This window comes from Dermacentor variabilis, chromosome 8 (assembly GCF_050947875.1).
Source record: "Dermacentor variabilis isolate Ectoservices chromosome 8, ASM5094787v1, whole genome shotgun sequence".
Classification (NCBI taxonomy): domain Eukaryota; kingdom Metazoa; phylum Arthropoda; class Arachnida; order Ixodida; family Ixodidae; genus Dermacentor; species Dermacentor variabilis.
The window spans coordinates 109008678-109034778 of record NC_134575.1 but is presented as its reverse complement, the minus strand read 5'-3'; the positions used below and the strand labels follow the sequence as shown (position 1 = coordinate 109034778).

The 26101-nt window shown below is 43.9% G+C and overlaps 1 long non-coding RNA gene across 2 annotated transcripts in view; it reads left to right on the top strand.

Moving 5' to 3' along the window:
• LOC142591221 (uncharacterized) overlaps nucleotides 1-11948 on the top strand; it is a 46578-nt gene extending 34630 nt beyond the window's left edge. For both annotated transcript variants that reach the window (XR_012830394.1, XR_012830395.1), the window contains exons 4-5: nucleotides 3233-3258; nucleotides 11807-11948. This is a non-coding gene — a long non-coding RNA (uncharacterized LOC142591221). The remainder of the gene's footprint in view (nucleotides 1-3232; nucleotides 3259-11806) is intronic.
• Nucleotides 11949-26101: the final 14153 nt, after the last annotated feature.

Genomic DNA, 26101 nt, shown 5'->3' with positions numbered 1-26101 from the left:
TACCCTCTTCGGAAGATTATTCCATATCTTCGTTCCAATGTCGGCTAACCTGCGCCTACCATATAAATTGCTAAAAGTTGGTACGTTAAAATTTTTGTTGAATTGTGTCCTTGTCTGTCTGTGTGGTGTGATGAAAGAGGTACTTGGAAGCGGGTGGTTGTCCGAAAGTGTCGCATGAACTCAGCACGCTGTTTTGAAGTCTCTCATAATGAGGAATGGCATAATGTTAGTTTCATTTTTAATAGCGGCACCGTGTGTTCAGTATAACAAGAGAAGGACATAATTCGAAGCGATCTTTTCTGCAGTTTGATTACTTGGTCTCGATAAGATAAATACATATGCCCCCATGTATCAATACATTAGGGTAAGTGACTATGAAAAGACTAAATTAAGTCATTCGTAGTGTACATCCGGGAACATGCTGACGCGCCTGATATAAAGGAAAGCATGCATGACTGAGCCGACTGCAAGCATTTGCTATGTGTGCCTCATAATGAAGGGTTGAATGTAACGTTATACTGAGATATCTATATTCCTGAGTTTCTATCATTGTTTTCATCGCAATCATCAAAGTTATTCCTAGTATTTAACCTCTATCAGACGAAAATATAGTGCATTTTGTTTTATATATATTTAGTGTTATATTTTTATCCTTTAATCAGTTTCTTACGATTTCTAGTTCTCTATTACCACTGCTTTCTAAGTGATTGATGCCTTTTCCTGATATTTAAACTATGGTATCATCACCATACATAATTTCCTAACCCTTATCAAGGCTTTGGGGTAGGGCATTGATGTACACGGGAAATAGTATCAGACCCAAACCGATCCCTGCGGAATGCCGTGTGTAATGGGGAGGAAATCGGACGCGACACTAGCCAAGTATACGCTCTGGTATGTTTCTTCTAAGTAATTCTGAAAGAAATATAAGCTGTCTCCTCGAAATCCATAACACTGCAGTTTCTTTAACAGGATCTGGCGATCGACGGTGTCGCACGCTTCTTTAATGTCTAGGAATATGCCAATTACTACTTCGTTGTAATTCAGACAAGTGTTAATATGGTTTGTAACACTAATAAGTGCAGTTCTGTTCTACTTGTTAGGGCAAAATCTGTGCTGATGTAGTATTAGTGTACTATATATTGCGAAGAACTTAGTTATTCCCTTGACTATAAGCTTCTAGAACAGTGTGTTAATGGTAGAGACGACCACTGCACGTAGTCTAGCGCTGCCACCTCGGCGTGCCACGACGAGCCCTTTCGCAGCTCATGCACCCAACTTCTAGGCGGCGTTTGGCCCTCTTGGCTTCTCCCCTGTCACGGCCGAGCTAAATGGGAGACGGTAAGAGAACGCGCGTCTCTATATGTAGCCGGGCTATGCCTCTAGTGTGGCTTCTATTGCGCTAGCAGAGACGAACAGAGAAAAGAGGCCGCTTATAGGTGTGATAGCTGTGCCAATATCTTAAGAATTTCAAAAACGTTTCCGGCATCAGATTGGCGGGACAACATTAATGAATTGTGACGCGGTTCTTTGGTTAGTTTGAAAATTGCTTTAGCGGCCCCTTAAGTGCCAACAGGCGTGTACAGATTCTCTGATTCAGTTCTGCATTACGGCTCCAAGCGCCACGAAAAACAAGACGTCTTGCTAGATACATTGTCGCACAGGTCCCCTAATAGATTTCTTTTGAAGCGAATACTGTACTTGGCTCTGTCAACCGTTTGCGTGGCGAGCGGCCGGGATATTTGTGCTAACGGAATAAGAAAACTGTAACACCCACATCACACGCCTGTTAGACGAGAAAAGAAGTTTCCATAACACATGTGACGAAGGAAGGGAGCCATAATTTTACATCAGGCACTTGCCTTCCTAAAACCTGCGGTAAGCTTGAAATTCTATTGGTTTGTGTGTTTGTGCATGTATTTGTGTGTGTAGGTTAGACATAGTTTTCTCGCGCCCGTGTATAAGAAATACGCGTGTTATTACTATGATATGTGAACGTTACGGGCGCCACCTCTTCACTTGTGACTTGGCGTAGTCCCAGTGAGCTCTTAAACCGAAGAAGCCCCGCGGCACCACTGTAAGAATTGTCGCCATTCGTTGACACAAGTATTACCATGCAAAAACACGGCCAATAAAACTGAGGTTAGAGTCCCAATAAATTCCGAGTGTTTAAAGTACAGGTAAATACTACTGCTAAGTTGGTTTGTTACGTTCGTTTGCAGTTGCCTATCATTTTAATTCATAATATTGTTGCGGCGATGTTGGGAGTACATACAGACTCTATTTACATTACATATATACAAGCAGAGTGAATGTGGTTAAAATTGCTCGCCAGAAACAACGGGCAGCAGCCAGCGTCTAGCGATCTTCTTCCTTTTCTCTTCTTTCATCCTTCCGTAACAACATAACATCAGACGATACAGAAATACACGACCCACGTAACACCGAATAAAATTTATTCCTTATGTGAATAGTAAAAAAACACAAAATCCAGCGATGAACTTGATGCACCCGGCTGCGTGTGCGACACAGCCGCTCCCTCAACTACACGCTTGTGCTATGGCGTGGATAGAGCATTGTTTCGCAGTACCACACTTCTGCCGCAACTAACCCGGAATCGAAATGCTATGTGGAGGCACAAGTCTCATGTGCCAATTTTAATGTCAAGCCCCGTGTGTGTCGAAGGTGCGCAAGCACTTAACTTTATTAGCATCAGGAGGTTCGTAGCACCCTTTAAATTGCAAAAAAAAAAACTTGACAAAACGCATTTAAATACTAGATACCTGCGCAATGCATACTGTTAACCGGATTATTTCCAACGAAGTAGAGCAAATCTACCTATATCACAGCGTACACTAGAGGCATGTTTCCATTTCGCTTATAAAATTTGACCAGTCCTGTACAGCCTATGAAGGTAAGTTCTGATAGTCAAACGAGACGCCAGAGGGACAGGTGGAAGTTCCCTAGATGCACAGCGGTGGCACATTGAGAGCAGGTAATTGAAGTCGCTTTTGAGCTTACATGTGCCTGCCCGTCCATCTCTTGCTCTCCTATGCTCGAGCGGCAAAAAAAGTATGCATAAATGACAATACATTATTATCTACAACAGCATTTATTCCAGAGCATTCTCATGTATTTACCTTGTTGTTAAGCCAGTGCCTTTATCTATTTTCTATTGTCTTGTTTTCTATGGTATGACGATAATAATACATGGACTGTAATAACGCTAAAGTGCACAGGACCATGGAACCAATGCACGTAAGTGTGGAGGATCACCTGTACTTTCATGCAAATTGCTCTCCTTGCTGCCTGACATTCGCATCGCGTTTTTAGCCCCATAAGCAGAAACCTATTTAGCTGGACCTCACAGCTACAACGGCGAAAAAACGATTAAACGTGTACAGTTCTTCCTTACAGAAAACTAAATTGTGACTATCACGAACTTCTACAAACACGAAGTAAACATTTACAATAATAGGGATTTTAATGCATTTTGTTTCTTTGAGACGTAACTGGTAATATTTTGTGTCTAACCGTTTACATGAACTGGTCCACAAGAGCGGGCAATCTAACGGAGCGGTAAAGACCCCACGGTGGTATTGTACCACCGGGCATTTCTACCAGTGTTAACCTTGGTACCATGCGGTGCCGCACGGTTGTAAGAGGAGCATCGAGGCCAGTAGAGCACAGGGCAATTAAAAGCGTGAATATACTACGTGGAATTATGAAAAGGAGGTGAGAAACACCGACGGTCACTTCTATGCGAAAGGTAGACACGATAAAGAAGGGGGATATAGAAAAGCAGGAAAACAGAAATTAGCCGGGAAGGCTTGTATGATGACGCAAAAAACAGTGTCTTGCTATTTGAGGCCCTAGCGGGCCGCGTGAGAAAAAAAAACATTTGGAAACAAATATGTGTCACTGGATGAGGCATGCGCGTACAGCAAGACAAGCCCGGAAAGGACTCCGCACATCGTAATTGAATGCAACGATTGCTTCGGTGGGCACAAGTTCACCCAATCAAAGTTAGTTACACTCAAAGCACAGTGGTAGCGACGAACACAGCTGGTGGTCGTTGAAATCAGATCTGCCCGTCAAGCGTATCGGCTTTTATAAATGAGCCATCGAGTGCTCCAGAGTAATCGCTGGTGCCCGCGCGTCTTCCAGAAAGTTCTACACAATTCGCTTCGCACGTGCAATGAGATTGCACACGCTTCGGTGACAACAAACAGCAGAAAGAACCACCGGTAACATTCGAGAAACTTCCGATGGATGCGGGCGCGTCCAGCGCTTAGCGACACATTTATTTTAGACGGTGAAAGGCGGTCACACGAAAAAGATAAACCTTTGCACGTGCCAATATTATATGACAACAGATGTGAAAAAAAAAACCTGTTTGCATCAAGCATGCAATGTGTCTGTCTAGGCAACGGTTCAAAGGAAACGCCAATCAAGATCATCATTGGTGCCACGTCATTCTCTCGAGAGCGAGCAAACCTTGGCAGACGCATTCCCTGATATGCTGCCTGCCTTGGGCCCCAGTATAATAATATTTGGGGTTTTACGTGCCAAAACCACTTTCTGATTATGAGGCACGCCGTAGTGGAGGACTCTGGAAATTTTGACCACCTGGGGTTCTTTAACGTGCGCCTAAATCTAAGCACACGGGTGTTTTCGCATTTCGCCCCCATCGAAATGCGGCCGCCGTGGCCGGGATTCGATCCCGCGACCTCGTGCTCAGCAGCCCAACACCATAGCCACTGAGCAACCACGGCGGGTGGCCCCAGTATAGGTGAAAACACAGCGGCCCGCCCAGGTCCCCAATAAAGTCCCCAAGTTTCTCTTAATGCCACGAGATGGCTGTTCCCGCAGCAGCCGGGTCGGAGTCAGCGGCAATGCTTTTCTTCGAGGAATACGCGTCTTGCGAATGTCATTTTTCCGGAAACTGTTGCTGACGAAAATAAGAAAATACTTTTGCCGCATTGTTTCTGTGCAGCTTCGTTACTAAGTCCAATTTTGTGAACCAGCGGTTTTGTGAGCGTTTAGTTGAACGCACGGAAGGCAATGAATTTTGGCGGGTTATTTCAACCTGCTACGCGAGTAAGAGCCGGCGCCCTTGTAACGAAGCTGTAACCAAAGCTCGTCTCTTTTGTTCTCATGAACGATGGCTTGGTCGTTTCTTCGTGCATTAGTTTGCCTGCTCATTTTTTTGCTCGTTGCAAGTCCTGATCGTTTGTTCGCTAGTTCACTCGTTGGTTTCTTAAATCATTGCAGCATTTGTTCTAGCTTCCGTACACATCGCTCGTTGATACCTCCGTGGATTTGCTCTTGATTTGTTCGCTCGTTTCGTTGTTTTAGTGTGAAAACACTACTAGCCTACTACCACCCTGGATTCCACGACTGCATCCTTGCAAGGATGCGGGCGTGCATGCGTGCGAGGATAACTTCAGCTCCCGAGAGATTGTGCAGGGAGAAAAACATGGGTCTCACAAGCCCCACGGGTGGCTGTTTTGAAAACAGCCGCCTGCCGGGGCAGTGGTGTGTCAATTAACCGCTGCCCCGCTTCGCCAGGAATGGTATGAACACTTTCGCTGATCTACGAACCTTCTTAGCGGATCGTGCCTCTGTGCTAGGGTGCAGTGAAACCATAATCTACGCATAGCAACGGCCTAGCATCGCCTACACCGACTCTCGAATGAGCTGTTACGGAGTACTACGCTCGTTGGCGCAGCCAAACATCCCTTATTTATTTATTTATTTATTTATTATTTCTGTTTACTTTTTCACATTGTCGTGCTCGAGCATGCCCGTGTTTTACGATATTTTTTAGAAGTTTTCTCGCATTAGTTTACTCTAACCAAAAAGTGCGAGAACTATGTTGTCGGAGTGCCTGCAGTAGAATAACCGTGACTCAATAGGGGGGGGGGGGGTGATATGCTACTCAGTCCACCACACTGCTGCATCAAGTGCAATATCAACCTACTGCAATATGTGCCCGGTGCTATTTATTTCTGCTTAGCTAAGGATCGCGGGTTATGCCTCCAGGTACTGCTGGCGTCTGTGTAGATGCATTCGAGGCGCACATCTGCATGCTTACCGTGGCATGGGCCGCCAGGACAGAGTTGCAGCTCATGAAGACATTCAACCACTTGGCTTACAACGGCCACAGTCCCCTTCAGCTGGCAAACATCTGAAATTCATGTTATTTGAAGCTTGCGGCCTAGTATAAAAGTGCTTCAAGAAAACTTTGATTGTTTTCACCTGCTGGACGAAGAGAGCCTTCGATGGAAGGGGTTGTCCTAATAAGATAACTTCCATAGAACACTAACTGTGAAGCCGCTCTTAATGCACATATTGCTTGTTCCAAGCAGCAGTGGGCAGTTGAGCCGCCGACGGATTTCATCGAAGATGGGGCTGGCCTGCGTTTCCCCTGCTGCTGAGTCCTTGCTGGGCGTTGTGTCGAGATGCCTAGTGAGGCAGCCGTCATGAACGTTGAAATTGGGAGATTCTGTACACTTTTGATCAATAAAGAAAAAGTCGTTTTCTGCAGAAGCAACGGTTGGGTCCTCGTATACAAGAGCAGAGGATGGCTGCCTCATCTGATCATGTTGGAGTGCTCCATAAGCCTCATCATTCCTACTGACTTCTTCTGTACGTCATTTCTCTCTGGCCCTTGTGAGTAGGGGTGATTCCCTTGTCATGGGCGTCTTCCGCTTCTTCACATATGCTGGTAGGAAAATGCAAGGTGATCTGCCGGCACGTTTCTCTTTGTAACTTGAAGCAAAATGCTGACACAAAACTCAGCGAAGCACCCTTTTCTCAACCATCATCGCCTTCATAAATTCTTTCTGCAAAGTGCTTCTTTTTGGCTCAGCACACGGTATTTGCGAGGAACGGCTTCCTGCCCAGTCTTTAAATCGCTTCGGGTCAGAAACAGCATTAAATTAGATTTCCATTCCTTTGCAGCTTGTGTAGCCACTGTTGCAGTTTTGAACGAAACACTCAGCTTACTCATCGCTGCAGCTTGCCTATCACTCACAAGTCAGCGATCACAAGTGAGCTTGCTTGAAGAGCTGCGACGATGCAGCTGGCGACACCGCAAGGAACAGTTCAGGCCATGTAAGCGGCGTATGTGACATGGATGAGCCATGCGATGTCATCACCTAATTGTTATGGCAACGAGATCTGTTGCGTATGTTTTTGCTTTTGCCGGGATGACGGTGCTATCATCAGCCCCGTTCGCAGGAGCTTGACTGGGACCTTATCTGGGTCGCTTGTGCCTTGTGCATCGCTCGTGCGGTGTCGTCACCTATATATCTTACACCGTGGTCGCAGTTCCAGTAACTGAAAGCGGTCCCAGAAGCTGCACGGTGTTCAAAAATATTCCTTGAGGATGTGGCTCTCCAAGTGCAAATTGGATCCCACGTACGCGAAAGGCATGGTGCTAAAGGAAGCGCCACACATAACATTTCGTGCAACATAGTGCCAGAAATAGCCACCTCCAATGTCATTCTTCAACGGATTTTTGGGTAGCAGTTGAGGTAGATTACTTGTTATTTTATTGCGACCCTAATTATAACAACGTTCCAGGCGAATTTTCGTCGACGCCATGATCTTTCACAAACATACATATCTTATTTTAAATAAATAAACACAAACGAAATCAAACGAGAACAGGATTACAACAAAGGAGCTCAAGTATATAAGTGCGATGCACTAACCACGGTAAAAAAAAAAAAACATGTGCAGGTGCAAGAGCCGTTACATAGCCGCGTTTAAATGAATGCGACAACTGGCGCATCTCATCTCATCACTTTAACTTTTAAGCGCATCGCCTTCATTTGAACGGGTCTAATGCGCTACGAAAGCACGTTAACTGCTGCGCCCGACAGAAGCGGATTCAAATGAAGCTTAGAACGACAGAAAGCTCAGCTAGTTGGTAACGATTCATTATGCAAAAAAGAAGTGCGGCGTGCAGACAGGACACAAGAGTAGACAAGTGGACAACACGGCGTTCGTGTTGTCCACTTCTCTACTCTTGTGTCCTGTCTGTACGCCTCACTTCTTTTTTGATTGAGATGAGTAAGTCAAATTTCGGAGTGCATTTAAATACAGTCAGATCGGATTACGAATTAGGGTAAGGTAATTAGGCGCAGCTATTTGTACAACGTTCAAGGAGTTAAAATTGTTGCCCCTTCAAGTATGAGTAATACCCTTTGTGGAAGTGCGGTCAAGAGATGGCAGGAATATTACAAATAGGGGTGTAGCCAAGAGGGGGGGAGGGCTCATGGGGCTTCAGCCCCTCCGTGCGCCACCGACCGAAACAACACCCGGCAGCGGAAATAAAGCCGGAGATTTTGTCTACAATGTCTATTCAAGCTTGAAAAGACATTTCCGAGCGAACATTGTGAAATCGGGCTGCATTTCGCGGAAAGGAGCCCCATCCGTGCACAAAGTTGCAAGGGCGTTTTGATGACGAGAGGGCTCATCGCGCCATCGCGCGGAGGCCGCAGAATGTGCGGAGCTCATGAATTTCAATTCTGAAACTTTATGGCTATAAAGTTCTCATAAACTTTTGACGCGAAAGGGGCATTGACATTTCCAAAGTCATGTGTTAGATTTTGAATGCGGCAGCTTTGTGGGTTTAATGTTGTTATAAACATTTGATGCCAAGGGTCGGAAATTGCTCTCACATTTATTGTTTCACCTTCGAGGCGAAACTGATAGTTCTTTACGCATATTATTCACTTGTGTCTTCAAGAAATGTAACAGGCTACATTTTCCTCACTTAAATTTTCTGTCCCCATTAAAGAGCAACAAGCCAGGTCGCCTTCAGATATTTAAGTTATGTACTTAGCATTAAGGAATTGTCCTACGACGATAATATTTTTATGGATTCTCTAGTAGCTTGATAGAAGTAAACATTCAAGAGGCAGTTATCTCTACGTGGATGAATACGAAAGCATTGCGACAACCGCGCGATGCATAGAATTATGCCGCAGCACAAGGTCGTAGGTTCGACTCCCACTATCGGTCGATTGTCCGGCTGCCAGGAAAAATCATGGGCTCAAGTCCCTACATAACTCTACCTTAATTTATGTACCTTATTTAGCTTCACCCTAATTAATAGCAAAGGTGATGGACTCGACTCCCACCATATCTCGTTGGTTCGGGTGCCTTGATTAGCTATGTCCTCATGAATCTCGTCTTAAAGCCAAGTTTCGTGAGTTCAACTCCCACCAAATGAAGTTGGTTCGAGGGCCTTAACTATATATTACTTAACAGTTCATTAATGACCTCTTCAAGCAAGAAAACATGGGATAAATATATCTTAATTTAATGTACCTTAATTACCATCGCCTTAACTAAGAGAAGGTCGAGGATACGTAGCCTTAGTTAACACCAAAGGGCGTGGGTTCCAGTTTCAACATTGGTCTAGGGTTCGTAGCCATTTCGAGACATCATTTCGTCACACCGAAAGCACCATACTTTCCGTCTCACTAGCAATTTATACATTTCCTATTGTAAAGGGACATCTCAGGAGATGAGCTTCTCCTCTCCAACAGATGCTCTCTCTCGCTCTTTGTCTCTCCTGAAAGGGCCGAATTCTCATTTCTTCACTGTCCCGTCTTCGCAATACCGTGTGATTTTATTTGACGACCTCGTTCTCTTGCTGCGCCAAGCATTCCAACAAGCTGCTCTGGACCCTCTGCATTTTATGCGTACGCACTATTTCTTGCACTTCTGCAGACCTTTGGTGCCCATGCGACATGCGACGCGGGAGCGCTGTCGCGACTGGCGTCTCTCTCTCGCCTAACCGGTGACTTCTTCGACAAGCACGCTGGTTTTGCTTCCATTTTCCGTTGGTTTTGCGGGGAAAACCAGTGTAGTACATTGCAGACACGGCCGCCAGAGCATGAACCACGCACAATGGTTATCTCTTTCGCTTGCCCGAACCTAAAAGCAACTTAGGGAGGGATGACGATCTCTAGACCAGAGCTTAATTTTGGGCAGGTCATATCGAGCACGTTGTGCGCGTGCGCAAAATTATGTCTCATATACACCGACACCCCATATCTTGAAGTAAACATGCATTGCGTTTGAGCTTAGTGCATCTGAAAATGTGGGCAGGAGATTTACTGTGGGCAATGGGATGTGATGGAGGCAGGCAGCAGTGCAATACAAGTAATCTACTCGTCAGTTTGTGAATCATCTGTGCTTGGTTTTCGTCAATCTTTCTGTTATGCCAAAGCATCTAATGACCCATTGAGCGAAAAAGGGCGGCGTCTGTAGCCGGGGAAAGGCACCTAAAATCCCACTGGCTGCGACGCCGCATCACGTGTGCGCCTTGACGATGCAGAGCGGGCGAAGGGGTCGGTGTTGCGTGGCATCGCGACGACGACGCGCCACCAGAGCTCCTCGGTGGAGCATATAAGGCGATGAGACGCGGCGGGGGGGGGCGTTATCTTCTTTTGAAGCTGTGGCGTGACTCATGCGTGAGGGTTCGCCGTCTCACTCTTGGAAGCCGGCGCACGGTGCATGTCTCTCTCAACCAGGCTGGGCTTAGCTGCTGCGGGCACATGCCAGCCTTGTTAGCCGCTGTTGCTTCCGGTCATGCGGTACCCGTTGCTTTTGAGCAATATCGTACAAAATGCAGCCAACGCGCCAACTTAGAAACTGTGCAAAATATAACCCACGGAAAATACATCTGAAACATGATAACATACCCCGGAGCGAAACTCGAAAGCATTACTCGCAGGCCAAAACTCGAGCGGCGTTCAAATATACATTAATGCTTTTGCTTCTGCAATTCATACGTAGTGCTTAGGTGTCCTCGAATTTTTTGGCATTGAGGGTTGCTGATTGCCCCAGCTCTTCGTCCTTTCTTTTCGCATACAGCATCGGGCCGCAGCGATATAGTGTCTTCATTTATAAGAGGTTTTCAGAGAGCAACTGCTGCCGTGCCTTCAGGTAGTCGTTGCCTTTGTCGGAGGAGCGCCATACGATGTGTAGTTGCTTTGCACACTTCGTCGTATTGCAATCATAAACTAACAAACAAAGATGCAATCACGATCGTTTCTGGAAAGTACATTATTTGCGATGGAAGAACAATGAGTTTCTCTTCGACATCTATGTACTACATGCGCCCTTCTACCGCCACAGAACCAATGATCAGTAACGTCACATCATTGACGTTGCTTAGCAGGACATTTCACGTGGTTCATTTCAACCTACTCCCTTTCAGCTACATGCAATAACTTTGTGTGCTCGTTTCATCTGTCGGCTGTGGGTGTATTAGTGCGTGTGCTTTTGTCACCTCAGTCCTTCTTTCGTAGCCCGTGGCGCCTGTCTAAAAGCCAATTTCTCTAGATTCGCGTACCAATAAACTTCTGCGTGTTGGCGCATTTGGCAGTATACTGGGCGACCTGCATTGCTTACTTGAGACTATTTGGTTTGACATAATTGTTTAGTACACAATAGATACAGTAAGTAGTGGGAATCGCATCGCGATAATTGTTCTGGAGGCTACTTTCCGAGGCTATTGGCGAATGACACGCAGCGCAACGGCCCGATCATTTTACCTATGAACACAAGGAATGACAAATCATTTATCGTTTTGCTAAAAACTGTATTTCGCAGTAAACTGTCATATTGTCTTAATTTCTATGACACCTAAACGCAGGAGTAGCCTGACTTTTTCAAGCTCCACGTTCTCCTGCGCATCTTCTCTGCCAAACGCGTGACACACGTACCCATACATCTATCGTGATCCGAGCAATATCATAAACATTCATTTTGTACGCAGCTGCTGACGAGCGAAGAAGACCTAATAATGGTGGGCGTTTCGGGAGACATGTACCGATGGGCTCCGGTCAGCTGCTACAAATCTGAATTTATTGAGTATAAAGGCACGAAACTCCAGCGCACCATACAATACGACACAGGTCGCTACGTGAGTACAGTCCATTTTATTTTAGCTGCATTTCGGATTGGTTAAATTCTGCAATATTTATCATACCTCTGAAACAGGCTGCGTGAAAGTCATCTCTTCAAACCAGTGTGGTCACAGCCCTTCAAGATAGCGGAATGACTATCTGGTGCTATCTCACGTTTAAGTAAATTTTCAATAGTTCAGGCAGTTTGCGATGGTGTGCTTGTACTTAACGTGCGCACAATAACACTGCAAGTGTTAAACACATACTGCATACAGCATGTTTAACGCATACAGATTACCTGACCTGGTAAGACCATGCTGACTATAGGGCGTTTAAGTGAGTTCCTGTGGTACTGCGAAAATTCCAAACGCCCTCAGGAATGAAAAAGAAAATTCACACAGAAGCTCCACTATGGTTGCCCAAATATGTGTAACCATTGATGTACTTCGTCGTCTTCACGCAACGTGGGGTCAGTATGAATCTTATCAAACTTGATCCGACCAGTGTAAATATGTATCATTCTTTGTCGGACGATATCCATGCCTTATTGACCCTTATCTGCCGTTATATACCTTATGGCAATTTATCTAATCCTTATCAATCCTCTTCTGTGCTTCAATCAATCAGTCAATCAATCAAAGTATTTTATTTCCACCACATAGTCGGGGGTCACTCCAGGCGAAAAGCGCAATAATGCAGCTTGAAGGTGCCTGGTAGCTCTTGCTCAGGTAGCATACGCAAAAATTTATTGATGACATGCAAAAAAATATAGCACACATAAGCAACAAACATCTTTAAGCTAGTACAGAAAAATTGTTGACATAAAATGCTGACAAACATAACACATACATATATATAACATGAGTCGGTGTAACTAGAAGTAATAAACATAGGAATGACATCACCTAGTTACAGCACAGTAGCAATTGGTAAAGAGGACAGAATAATAATAATAATAATAATAATAATAATAATAATAATAATAATAATAATAATAATTATTATAATGAGAATAATACCGAAACTAAAAACACAAATCGTACATAAATACGTAAGGGAAAACAACATAGCAATCAGGGGCCGAATCTTATCACGGTTCGGTTGGGGAACCGTTCGTCTGGCCCCACCTGCTTGGCCAAAATTTTGATTACGTCACAGGTCGTCAGAGGCAGCGGGGCGCTTTCGCAATTTATGAATACGTCTCGCATCTGTCAGGCATATATCTTCATAGCGAACCGGCAGTAGGAACCGGCGAAGGGGTAGTCCGCTTTGGGTTCCGTTGCTGTGGCTTGGCTGTTGGCTTGCGACCCTGGACGCGCGCGCCTGTCGCGCGACCCCGGAGACACGCGGGCGTCGCGCGCGCGTGCGTTGGTTGCTTCGGAGGCTATTACTTGCCTTCGTCGTCTGCTTGGCGTTGCTCTTTAGGTGTGGACCATGGTTGGAAGCGCGATACGCGTTTGAAGAAGTGGCGGATAATGAGTCGCACAACCCTTGCCGGCTTTCTAAGTAGACCTTTTGCAAGCTACGCTATCAAATGGAGGAGACTCGGGTGCAAGCGTACCAGTGATCATTCCACGCAGAGGAGTGCATATTGCGCGCTGCGGTTCATCGCCTCCGGCCTGCAGTTCCCAGAGGTCGGTCGTTCGCGAAGCATTCATCGGAATGACCTCGATCTCTACTGCCGACAATGTCCACAAAGTTGCTCTAGCACTTACTGTGTTGGCCGGTAGAAGGGCTGGGTCAGCTTTCGCGTGACCTCCGTTTCAAAGCCAAAGCCAAGCAGATATTTGCATGGTGAGATCGAATTCCCTGTGATCTCGCCAGCGCGAATTTCTCGCTAATCGCCGTTCAGCAATCAGAAGAGTTCAACCTAGGCTGGTTCAGCGCTTCCGTCGTTCGGCTGATAAAACTATAGTCAGGACGGGAAGGTATTGTGGAGATCTCTTATTTGGCTGCCTTTTTTCTCTATTTAGGGAGTGCCGCCCTTTTTCCCTCAATTTCACAGTACAGCGCGCACCGTCACACCACGGTCTTCGATTTTACTTCGCGCAAGCAAGGCAGGGCCCGTATATAGTGACGTTCCATTACAAGTTCCATTGCTTCTATCACGCGATGTGCCGTGGGGCAGATCGCAAGGATAGCGGCAGTGTGGCGGCGAGCGAGTGATGTTCGAGCCAATGACGAAGGGTCAAAAAAGAAGGAAGATTGATATAGTCGGCTAGTAAAGGTGTCCCTAAGAAGCAGTTCACGGTTTTGTCGCGCTCGCTACTAAAGAAGTGCTGGCAGTGCGTTCCTTATTCGTGTATCGTGCAAGCTCCTGGTAACAGACGACATAGCGCTTCGCTCTGCCAACTCATTTACGCCAGCGATACCGCCTGTCAGCTGAGAATTAAAAATAATGACATTAATAAATTACTTCTGCGTTGCGCAAATGCCCGGCACCACACGTTTATACTTCAGAACTTGGCGTATAGTATTTAATTTATATTTCACATTTATTTAGCAAGCGGAAACATTCTGCAATTCCTCGATTAGCTCGTAATATAATGACGTACACTTCATAGGTGGCACCCTCTCATCTATTGGTCGCGTCCTCCCCTTCTTCCACCACCGGCTTGCGAGTGGCACATTTAGTTACGTAAGCGGTGAAACGAACGGTTCGTCTTCCGAACCGTTATAAGATTCGGCCCCAGGTATACTGAAATGAAAGTGCAGAGGTAAGAAATGGATGGAAATGCTGAGTACGGATCTCAGATAAAGTATTCCCGCCACTATTTGTTAGAAACGTTGGTAAAATTGATCCCGTGCTGCTGATATTTGCTCAAAAAATATGGCATATTGAAAGTCAGTGGGTGTTTGCCATAAAATGTGTGCCATCGCGGTACCAACTATATGTCATTGCTCTCGTGTTCAAGAATAGCTTTTCTCTTATTCAGCTTGGAATGAATCTTAAAAAAGAAGTGTTCGTGTTTCTCTTTCAAGCGAAATACGAGTGAATTAGGCGGTACTGTTATATCAGCGTGGCGTTTATAATGTGATAGCGGAAAAATAATTCCCTGGTAGAAAGGCCGTACCAAATGTTTGCAACGCATCGTATCGCTTTCTTCTGTAGCGAAAAAAATTTCTGCAGGTGTGTCAGCCTAGTTCTTCTTCGCACAAGTCTGCAAAAAATTTACGCGAGCGTGAAACAGTGCATTATATCTTTTCATTTTCACCTTGCTTAGAAAGAAATGGTGGCACCGCGAATGCGCTCCCGTAGCCAAAGAAAGTGATTTAGAAACAGTCAATATCAGTTTCCCATATCATTGCACAGCTCATGTCAAGCTTGTCGGCCATTATCCGACGCTTATCAACTATTGTCGCTTTTATGAACGTTAGCGGACTCGACCCGACCATTGTCAACGCTTTTCGGTTCTTATCAACATTATTAGACTTGCTCCGCTCTTGATAAACCATTATCGCTCTTAGCACTTAATCCATCCGCGTCTAACTATTATCAACAGTGATGGAACCCATATAATCATCATCAATCTTTATTATCCCTATCAACTCATTCACTGCTTATCTGCTTATCTGCTCAGTGTGGCGCTACGCGAAGCGCATGAGCCCTCAAATATCGGTGTCATTGCCTTCGGTGGAGGCCCTGCCTAACGGAAGGCGCATCCCGCGACCGCCGAAACGCATCCGGGCTGTGGGGCGTTTGCTATCAGAGTCACAAATTCAGAAATGTACTCCTGTATGCAATGTTCCAAGTCGGCTTTACAGGTTGTCCCAGCGATGGCTTTTATTCCACTATCGCCAAATCATTCATGAAAGCCTGCACAGGAATTCTTCTCCTTTGGGATTTCTTTTGTGCCCTCCGTGCAGCACGTTCATATGGTTCAGTTACATTTACCATATAAAAGCCTGGAGTTTAGCCCAGTTGATAAGACACTCGACCTCAGAGCGTGGGGTTTTTCGTTCGATACTCGCGAGCACGAACGTTTTTCTCTTCCAATGTATATCAGTTTATACATTTATTTCTTTTAGTGAGGCGTCTTAGATGATGCACAGACGGTTGGACATAGAAATGATTACCAATTTTAAAAAAATTACTCCATATCGAGAAGTCTGGAGTACTAGGAACGACAAGGAAACCGTACCATAAGAGACGCACATGTTGAAGGCGCAAAAGAATTCGTACAATTCTGCGAAACGATGCACACTTTGCCCCACGTCTGGGACACTGAGACATTTTATGGGGAAATACTACAGAATCCGTACATAAATACCTTTACCTAGGCCAATTACTTATAGTGGATCCTGATTATCAGAAGGAAATTTTTAGAAGAATAAAATGAGTTGGCGAGCATATAACAGACATCACCAAATCCTAACTGGGACCTTACCTCAGTCCCTGAATAAAGAGTGTACAGTAATTTCATTGTACCCGTGGTAACATATGATACGTAAACTTGGGAGTTAACAAAGAAGCTCGAGAATAAGCTGAAGACCGCGAAAAGGCCATGGGAGGATAAATATTAGGCGTAACGTTAGGAGACTGGAAGAGAGCGGTGAAGATTAGAAAACAAACAAGTACAGCCGATATTTCAGTTGGCGTTAGTAGAAAAAAGTTGAGCTGGGCAGACCATGTAAGGGTGGATGACGGTGGACTATCAGATTTACGGAATGAGTGCCAAGAGAAGGGGAGCGCAGTTGAGGATGGCAGGAAACTAGGTGGGGTGAAGAAATGAGGAAATCTGCAGGCGCCAGCTGGGATAAGCTAGCATAGGACAAGTATATTTGGAAATCGCTAGAAAATGACGTTGTCTTTCAGTGGAAATCAAAATATGCTGATGATCGTGATGACGACTACAGAGTCAGTTACTTGAACAACGAGAATTTCACACTAAAGTGAAGGCTTGAATTTCCTAACTGTACTCAAACGTTGAATATCGCTGGAGCTTACCTTTCACTAAGTATATTTTTAGTTTTTAGCACAGCATAATGGTTCTACACATGAAATACAAGATGGTAGAAAGAAATGGTATGCCTCCAAATAAAGTTATCCAGCAACACTAAATCAATGGGTGTCGGGGGACCTGCAACCCAAGTGCCAGTTAACTGAACAAAGGGCTTTTTCTTGGCACGGAATGAGCACAGCCCAAAGGAAGACAGAGCCTTGACGAAGACAATTTCCATTGTAGAAATGTTGGCTGGTGCCAAATGCCGCCCTTGACCAAATTCACCGTCCAATTATAGCAAGTCTCTACAAGCAGTTACTCTCCAAAAAGTTGTGACTTTCCAAGTGACATATTGAGAGAAAGCTTTGGCTCGGGGCCAACTTTGATTTGCATATTCAACCTTGTAAAACGCAGACATTATATTATGTGGCAACTGATTCCCCGATTTTATTGAAATTGGTTGCATTTCAACGAAGATGTTATGCACAAGAATTTGCCGTTTAAGGTAGCCACATGCCTTAAGGGATTCCACAAATCACATTCGCAAATTATGGTAGATTTGCGAGCCTGTACAATGCCTCAGTTGAATATCTATTTTTAGCCATTTCGCCGGTTTTCGTGGGCAGTGGATGACCGTCTGCGGTAGGCGATACAAGATAAGAACTCAAAAATTAGTTGTCACAAGTTACCACAACAGAGCTGTACAAAACTTATGCAGAAACTACACTGCAGTTCTCTAAGTATGCGTGAGCGTGGTGTCGCTTGCTCACCTCCACTCAGCCCGGTGTTATTATCGATCTGATAGAATTTGATCCGAACAGTATAAACACCTATAAACCCCTATCGATTGTTATCAGCCTTATCGGACTCAGTCAGACACTTACCAAACATCAATTTTTATCAAACTTAGCGGACTCGAATCTGATTTTTATGAGCTCTTATCGACCTTTACCAACTTTATCGCAGTTGATCTGATCCTTAACAACCCTTAACACTTACCTGTTCTTATCCATCTTATTCGACGTGATCCGGCCCTTAGCAACCCTTATCTTTCCTTATCAAGATTATTGGACTTGACCGACATTTATCAACCCTTAGCGTTATCAAAATTCTCCCTACCATTATAAGCTCTCATGGTTGTTATCTATTTTTTGATAGATACTGCGACGTGATAACAGATAATAGCAGAGTGTGTATACATAGAAATATACAAGAATGTAAACATACAGATTCACAATAATTGGAGGCATTTTTTCAACATTATTAAATAATTATAGACATATTGCTGACTTAGCGACTCGATCTGATTTGATCTGACCTTTGCGGAGTCGATCTGATTCTTATCAACCTTTATCCATCGTTCTCAGCCTTATTGCAGTTGAACCGATCATTATCAACCCTTATCGATTTTTATTGACATTATCGGACTTAATCCGAGCTTTAGCAAACCTTATAAGCGTTAACAAAATTCTTCCGAGCATTCGAACCCCTTATCGCTGTTAATTATTTATATATTAATAGATACAGCGATGTGATACCAGAATAAAGCAGGGTGGGTCTGCATAAATATATACAAGCTTATCAACACATACAAATTCATAATAATTGTAAGCAATTTCAATCATCGGTAAATAATTATAATGACATGTAAAGAATACATAAGAACATTCAAGCATATAAACACACAAATTCATAACATTTGCAAGCATTTTTCAAAAACTGCTGAGAGATTTTGGGTAGCAGTCATGCGATTAGGGGGATTAATTACAACAGTTGAGTTGTGGGATATACCGTGCAAAAATTACGATCTCAGTATCAAGAACGCCGTAGTGCGGAACTCCGGAATTTCGGGCCACCTCTACTTCTTTAATGTGAACTTAAATTTAGGTACACGGATGTTTTCGCATTTCACCCCTATCGAAACGCGGCCGCCGTGGTCAGGAACAAAATTAGGATTATTTTGCTCTGTCATTGTCTTGGGGGAAAATAATAATTGAAACAGTTATTTCGTGCGCTCAAGAGTGTTATTGTGAGAGCATGCCTTTGTCTCCTTTCATACCCTAATGAGTAAGTAAAAAAATCGAAGTGCTAACGTTATAATGGCCGTTTACAAGTTGAAAGGGAGACTTTATTCGGCAGACGCGGTTGCGCACAGTCACCGGGAGCAATCCACTGCGTCATATGAGCTTACTATCAGACATACGACCGGTATAGTTTAAAAGAAATCTAACTATCTCATGCAGTATACGTTCCAGTTTTTTAATGTTGGTTAAAGTGAATGGGGCTCAAAATGTTGCCAGCCACTTTAGCCTACGCTAAAGAAGATGAAGTGGAAATGCTCCCCACTGATGAGACATTCATTACATGACTTGACATTTTAATTTCTATGCTTCGTCCCTTCCTATTTTTTTCTCTCACCAGAGTTTGTGAGTTAGAGTGCCTCAATTAAATGTGCCTTATTACATTCGCCCTAATTAACACCAAAGGTCGCAACTTCGACTCCAAATAAAGGTCCTGGGTCCGAGTGCCCTAATGAAATATCATAATTAGCCGTCGCTTAATTACCGCAAAAAGAAGTGGGTTCGACACTCGTCCTTCACGATGTCATTGAAATGCAACTTGGAGTTATGGCTGCTTCACCCATATCTCCGTAGTGGGTCTTGGGTTCGAATGCCTTAATGCACTTCGATTTAATTACCACCAAAGGTCGGGGGCTCGACTCCCACCAGTGGTCGTAAGACCGACTCTCGAACTTCGCGATGTAGATTGGAATCGAACTTGGAGATATCGCCGGTTCGTCCGTATTCCCAAGTTGGTTAAACACAAACCAAAGGCTCGAGTGCCTTAAATAAATCTGACCTAAATATCTCCAATTAGGGCCCAGTTAAGAGCCTTAATTCCCTTCGCCATAATTAACACCAAAGGTCGTGGGTTGCACAGCTATCAGAGGTCATGACTTCTAGTGCCCCAATTAACTATAGGCTTATAAACTCTGCGTCAATTCATTTTTCTCTAATTAAAACCAAATGTCGTAGTTTCTGCTCCCACGAAAGCTCGAGGTTTCGACCTACAATTCTCCTGGCATTGGTTATGGAAGCCATAACGCCGGACAGTAAAATTTTCGTTCCATGAGCTGTCTAAGGCTTCCGCCTTAATAATTGCGGATAATTAAGCATTTAATCCAGCTGCATAAAACGATTATCAACCGTTATGTGAGCCATATGACCCCTCATAACTCCTTATCATCCTTATCAACTAACTGACTCCTCATCTGTCTGTGTTGGGCTACGCGAAGCGCGTGCGCCCGCGGTTGTCGTTGGAATTTCGGTGGGTGAAGGAACGCGCCAATAGAAGGCGCGTCCCTCGTCCACCGAAACGCACCGGTGATGTGGCGTGTTCGCGAATAAACGTTATAACAAAACCAGAATTTGGCTGATGTTCTCCAGGCCCTATATTGGCTCTACATGTTGTCCTAGAGATGTCTTTTATTCCATCATCACCGAATGTTTTAGGAAAGGCCTCATTGAAAATTTCCTCCTTAGACTTTCGTTTTGTACCGGTGGGAGGACACATTCATATGGTTAAGATGTATTCACCTTCTGCCAGCGTGGGTGTTTAGCACACTAGCTCTAGAAAGTGGGCTAAACAGCCACGCTTGCAGAAGGTAAGTATATATATATATTTAGGTTAAATACTTGGTTTGGGCGCATGCAAGTTTAGAACGTTATAGTTTCATTGGTTCTTAAGTACGAAGCTCACCACCGCCCAAGTTTTTCGACTGAAATTTATTCTATTTTTTTTTTTGTTATGGAGCGCATCGTCTTACGCTTTACGGATGGACTGACATAACGACGGACAGATTTTCTTAAAGTCGCTTCCAGATAAAAAAACCGCGTACGCTCATGTGGTGGGGCTGGTTTGTTACCAAGTGCCAACTGTCTTAGCTCTTTCGGAGGCACGTGCTGTCCACACGTACAACCACCAAGGATTCGTCGTGAAATTACGCAGTTAGACAAAAAAAGAGACCAATTTATTTCCAGTGCAACAAATATATATGGTGTCTATGACACCATTCCTTTTATAAAGCGAAAACTTTTCTTGAAGCCTTAAGGGATCCATTTTTTGACAATTATTGTTGATGATGCCCGCAAATTTTTTTTTCAATTGTTCAAATTTCAGCAAGTCATGAAAAAAATTTTGAACGCCTAAATAAAACCATTCTTCAAAAAGTTCCAAGATTTTACCTTTTCCTTATACATGCAAGAAACCTCATCAGAAACGGCGCTGTGATGCCAGCAAATCAGATTTCTCTGTTCTCATGTGTGCAGGTGAGACCTCCCAAGGCACATCGCACCTTAATGTCACATTGCTTGAGGCTGAAATAAGAAAGAAAGAATTGAGAGCGTTAAAGAGTCCTACTATTTTTCACGTGCTACTGACAAGTAAAGTGAACTTCTGCACACCAAAAAGAAAGAGACAACTAAACAATACAGGCTGGGTATCTGTCTGTTGAGTAGCCAAATGGGATAACAGAACATATACACGATTTCAATGCATTTATCATTCGAACTTTCCAACACGAATTGAAGATTGCACACTGACTATTCGTACTGTCAATTTCTTGCTGTCTTTCAGAGTGCAAAAACAAAAAGAAAGTATCAAACGAAACCCTAATTATCGCTTTGTAAATGCTCCAAAAGCAACACATTGCGTGCATTCTGCTGGAGCCCAATTCGCTTTTTTGGTATACGTGGAAACATAAACCTGCGTTTTTATCTACAGGGCTTTCATGCATTTTTTACATCATATGTTCTTCTTGTAAAAAACTTGACAGATTATTGATAAACTCTTTCAACTGTTTGTGCACTGTATTCCTATCTATTGGTACGAAAGTTATTCCCCATTTTTTATATTTGCAAGCGAAGATAATCCGGAAGTTATTTTTTACCTACAAGTGTGAGCAAGATTTTCCCTGAATGTTGCGTGCACAAACACGATTCTATGGAGCTGTTTAGAGACATTGATATCAATGTAAAATAACTTGCCAATTGACACGGTCATTCGATCGTTCCTTTCCTAAACGAGGTTCACTGGGAAGCCCTTTCTGCTGAACGTGATTAAGCCCTTTTCTGGGAAAATAAATCTTGGTGCTGTCAATCGTGCTCACTGTGCCATAGTATGAATCATCTAGATTGCGGTAGTCATATATAGTTACCAACAGCTCAATTGACTCGGAAGCTGGCGCCTGGAATTTGTCCAAAGTTTTCACTGTGCGAGCTCAATTCAGTGTAAGAAATTGTGGTGGAATCAAAGCTTCGTCAGTGGCGTTGCCCAGGTGACTGGGTAAAATTACTTCTGGCCGGAAAATTCAAAATTCAGCTGCAGTTTACGGATCAAGGAGAAATCAATGGTTTATCGCAAGAAAGTTATATATGAGACTGGAATTTGATATTTGCGATGCGTCCTTTATAGTCTAGGCGGAGGGAGACAATCGGAATGCGTCCGCGATTTACATGTGGCACGTTATTCCTGAAGAGCGCATCGTCGAGGTAGGTGTCTGAAAAGTGTAGACTGCACTGAACTTTGTTCGTTAAGCGCTCAAATCGTTGCGCCTAATTTCGAAGGCCGAGAGGAATCCGTACGAGAATCGCATGGGATAAGAGTTCAATGGTCTACGAGGACAGCGTCCATCTACATCAATATAGTCGCCCCGCAGTTGACTGCAATGCTTTTAAATACGTGTGCGATGGTACAGGTGTTAGAAATGGTAACACGACTGAGAGTTCGGTAATCCGCTTTCTCAAAGAGTAAATTTTAATTACATACACAGTTGCGAGGACCGAAAGCTGTTCGAATATCATGTGATGCCGAGAGCCACGTTGTGTTGTAACTCATTCTGTGGTCGTTGAATGTTTATTTCAACGCTGGTGCACATGGTCGTGGATAGGCTGGTGCTTACACTTTTCTGAGTACAGAATATCGTCAGCGATTGCACTGCCCTGGCACGTTGACAGAATCACATAAGGAAATTGGAGGAGATCTTCCAATAAAACTCGACCGGAGGAAGGCAGCTCCATTTAGTTCTTGGGTACCACGACATAAGCTAAGCCTTTTTTACAAAATCCACACGCACTGTATCGAAGCATTGTCGACAAACGTGAAAGAGGAGGTTTTAATAGCAAAGAAACCTGTACCGATGGTGGCTGCTGAACGTCAGGGGCAGTAAACAGTTGTTGAAGAGAGACACAAAAGGATAGGTTTAGGCTCAGCGACTTATCACTGTCAGATGTCATTTTGCTGTCTTGACAGCTTTGAGGGAGAAGTTGCCGAATGTCTGTGGTGGGCAGCCGTGTGCAGTAGGACGCTTACTTCGGATACTGCACCCAGAAGCGGGCTCAAGTGGTGCACCCATAAACGATTTGGTGGCACGTAGGTTGGGCAGAGCCACTCAATGCTGCCAGTGATGGGACTTACCTTTCTCGTGTAACTGTGGGGGAACGCACCTGCGGACTGGTGTCACTGAAACAGCGATGGTACCGGCACAGCCGGGCGGCCACAAAACAAGCCCCGCGACTGTGTCAGTGACACAAACAGCTTGTTTGTAAATGAATATACAGAGGTTGCACAAAATAAGCAAGGCTGGAAGGGTCTTAGCGTAGCTCTACCGCTGTATCCCCAAATATGTGAGCTTCCATGGAAAAGATGGAAGATGTCAAAAGGTCTATAATCTTGCGCGTCAAGTCCACAAGATTACAGAGGTCAATATCAACACCTGCAGGTAAAGTCAAGCGTGCCTTCTCCTTGTTCAGGAAGAACTGACATAGGAGATGTATATGGGTGATGTTTGCTCTTTCAAGAATTAGGCATTGCATGTAGCCATGTAAGCACGCTGTTGTTTGGCGACAAAGACCTTCCGCTGCGAGTAGTTGCTGAAGACCCTCCCGATCGGAAACTGAATGCATTTAGCCATGGGTTCTTGCATGTCTTATAGCCTGAAGTATTCCACTGAGGGAAAACATTCGAATGGCAGTTAGAATTATTCATATCTACGGAAAGAATATCCTAAACACTCTCGGCACCGTTCAGAATACTAAATAGGCCACTAAAACAATGTTGCTACATATTCACATGTTTTTCCCAGTAAACAAGCACATACTTGATATGTGTTATCAAAGAAAAAGTGTGTAAAAAAGCTGGTATTCCAGATATAGCGACTTCATATGTATGCGCCTGGATGGACGCAGCCTTACGATTCTTTTGGAGTGTTTGTTCGCACTCGTTGAAAGCGCCATGCACAAAGTGTCGTTTTCTGAGTTAGGAATGGCGACACGCTGAGGCGTTTTTCGCTCTGACCATGCATGACGTAAATATCCACATTTTTCTCCCTTATAGGCTACTTTTTGATTCATCTCAGATTTGGCATATCGCAGAATTGCCACAACATGAAAAAAATTGTTGAAGGTAGTATATGCGGTCACGGACTGGAGGATGGCAATAAGGTCACTAATTTGGGCATTGATGTTAGTAAGCAATTTGGTCAGAATGTAGAAATTTGGCGTCTATTGAGAGTGGACCCGCTCTGCAGAAAACTTGTCCGGGCCTGTAGGAACCAGAGGACATGTTCGACAGGCCCAAAAGAAGAAATTGCATTTGAACTATAGGGAGGAAGCAGCACTGGAGCTGCCTTGACTGTGTAACGGGCCGAACGCGTGCCCTCGCCTATTACCCCAGGCTAACACTAATGTGCACGACAATATCATCAGCATAGCAATACAAACTAAAATTTAAGTAGCACGTGTTTTCAAGGATAGATGGCCTTCTTAACAGCCTGGCTTTTTGTAAGACGTCAGACAGCAGTGGCATTATTCATTCATCAGATGCCGACAGGTGGGTGTTGTTCGTTCAAGTGAAAGTGTGTATTTGCGGCAATTGTATTATTGTGCAATAGGTTGGCTAGCCTCGAATAGTAACAATATCACTTTTCTTCTTTTTTCAGGGTCGACTGTACGTAAGCTTGCATATTAACACAGAACCTTTCATTGTATTCTTTTTTCGTAAGATAGTGTGAAGGTTGCGAAAGGTAGTACTCTCACTTTTTTTGCCTGGTTTGTGTTCAAAGGTTTTTCAGCATACCTACAGGCGCATGCCTTGAGATTAAGTATCATACAGAGCGAGCATATATAAAAATGAGAGAAAAAAGTATTGTTTTACCTCTTCCATAGATAATGACAGCTCTTCTATACGAAGAAAGTCACAAAATTGTTACACAGGCCGAAAGGATTGCAAGCAGTTTGCCTACGGCATCCTGTTATCGTAACGCTGCTTTAGTGGCATCTGGTAATGTCTATTCGCATCGTAAGTACACTGCGCTGACAGAGATACATGGTGCTGACAGAGATACCGCGCCCTTAGACCTTAACAAAATAACTGGTAGTCTCACCTAACCTAGTGAACACGTGTGCGAATTAGGAGTGGCCACGTTGGCTACCTTTAGTTAGGTTACTTTTTTACTAGTATTTCAGCTGTTTAACGTTTTGTATGCTGCAGTCTACACATATCATTTGCTGATACGTGGGGCTGCTTGCTCGTATAATACGTTACATCGCATATTTGGTGTTCCTTAGTTGCCCCAAATTTTCCATGAATTGGGAGCAATAATTGTTACCCCCGAGCTAAATTAGTCGACGAGGCGACAAATTTTTTTATTAGAAATGAAAACGTCTAATTGAATAAATAATATATTTACACGAATAACCTTTTCGGTAATAATTTAGGGCACATATTTCAATCTCCAAATCGTACTCAGCTAGTGAGTTTGCATGGCATATCGACTTGCAACAAATTTTCAGGATGGCACCGGGTTCGAGATATGCGCCGTCAAACTTGCGGTAAAAATGCACTGTTCAATTTATTCTTTTAGGAAACCAAACTTTTATGCACTTCAGCACAAAAGTAATTGGAATGTCATTGTATTGGTCGGGTACCTTGAATATAGTATCAAGAAACAGGTGTAGTCTTCAGAATTCTCTCCACATTGACACGCGTTTCGGATTCACTGGCTAGAATTCGTAAATTGAAACATGTGCCATAAAGGAGTTTATTCAACATTTGATTAGTGCAGTTATGTTGATTCTTCAATTTAGCATTTGTATTTCTTGTAGAAGTAATGACCGCTTCTTTGAATGGGCTAGAATTGTGCTACTTGCGACCGCAAATTTTTTT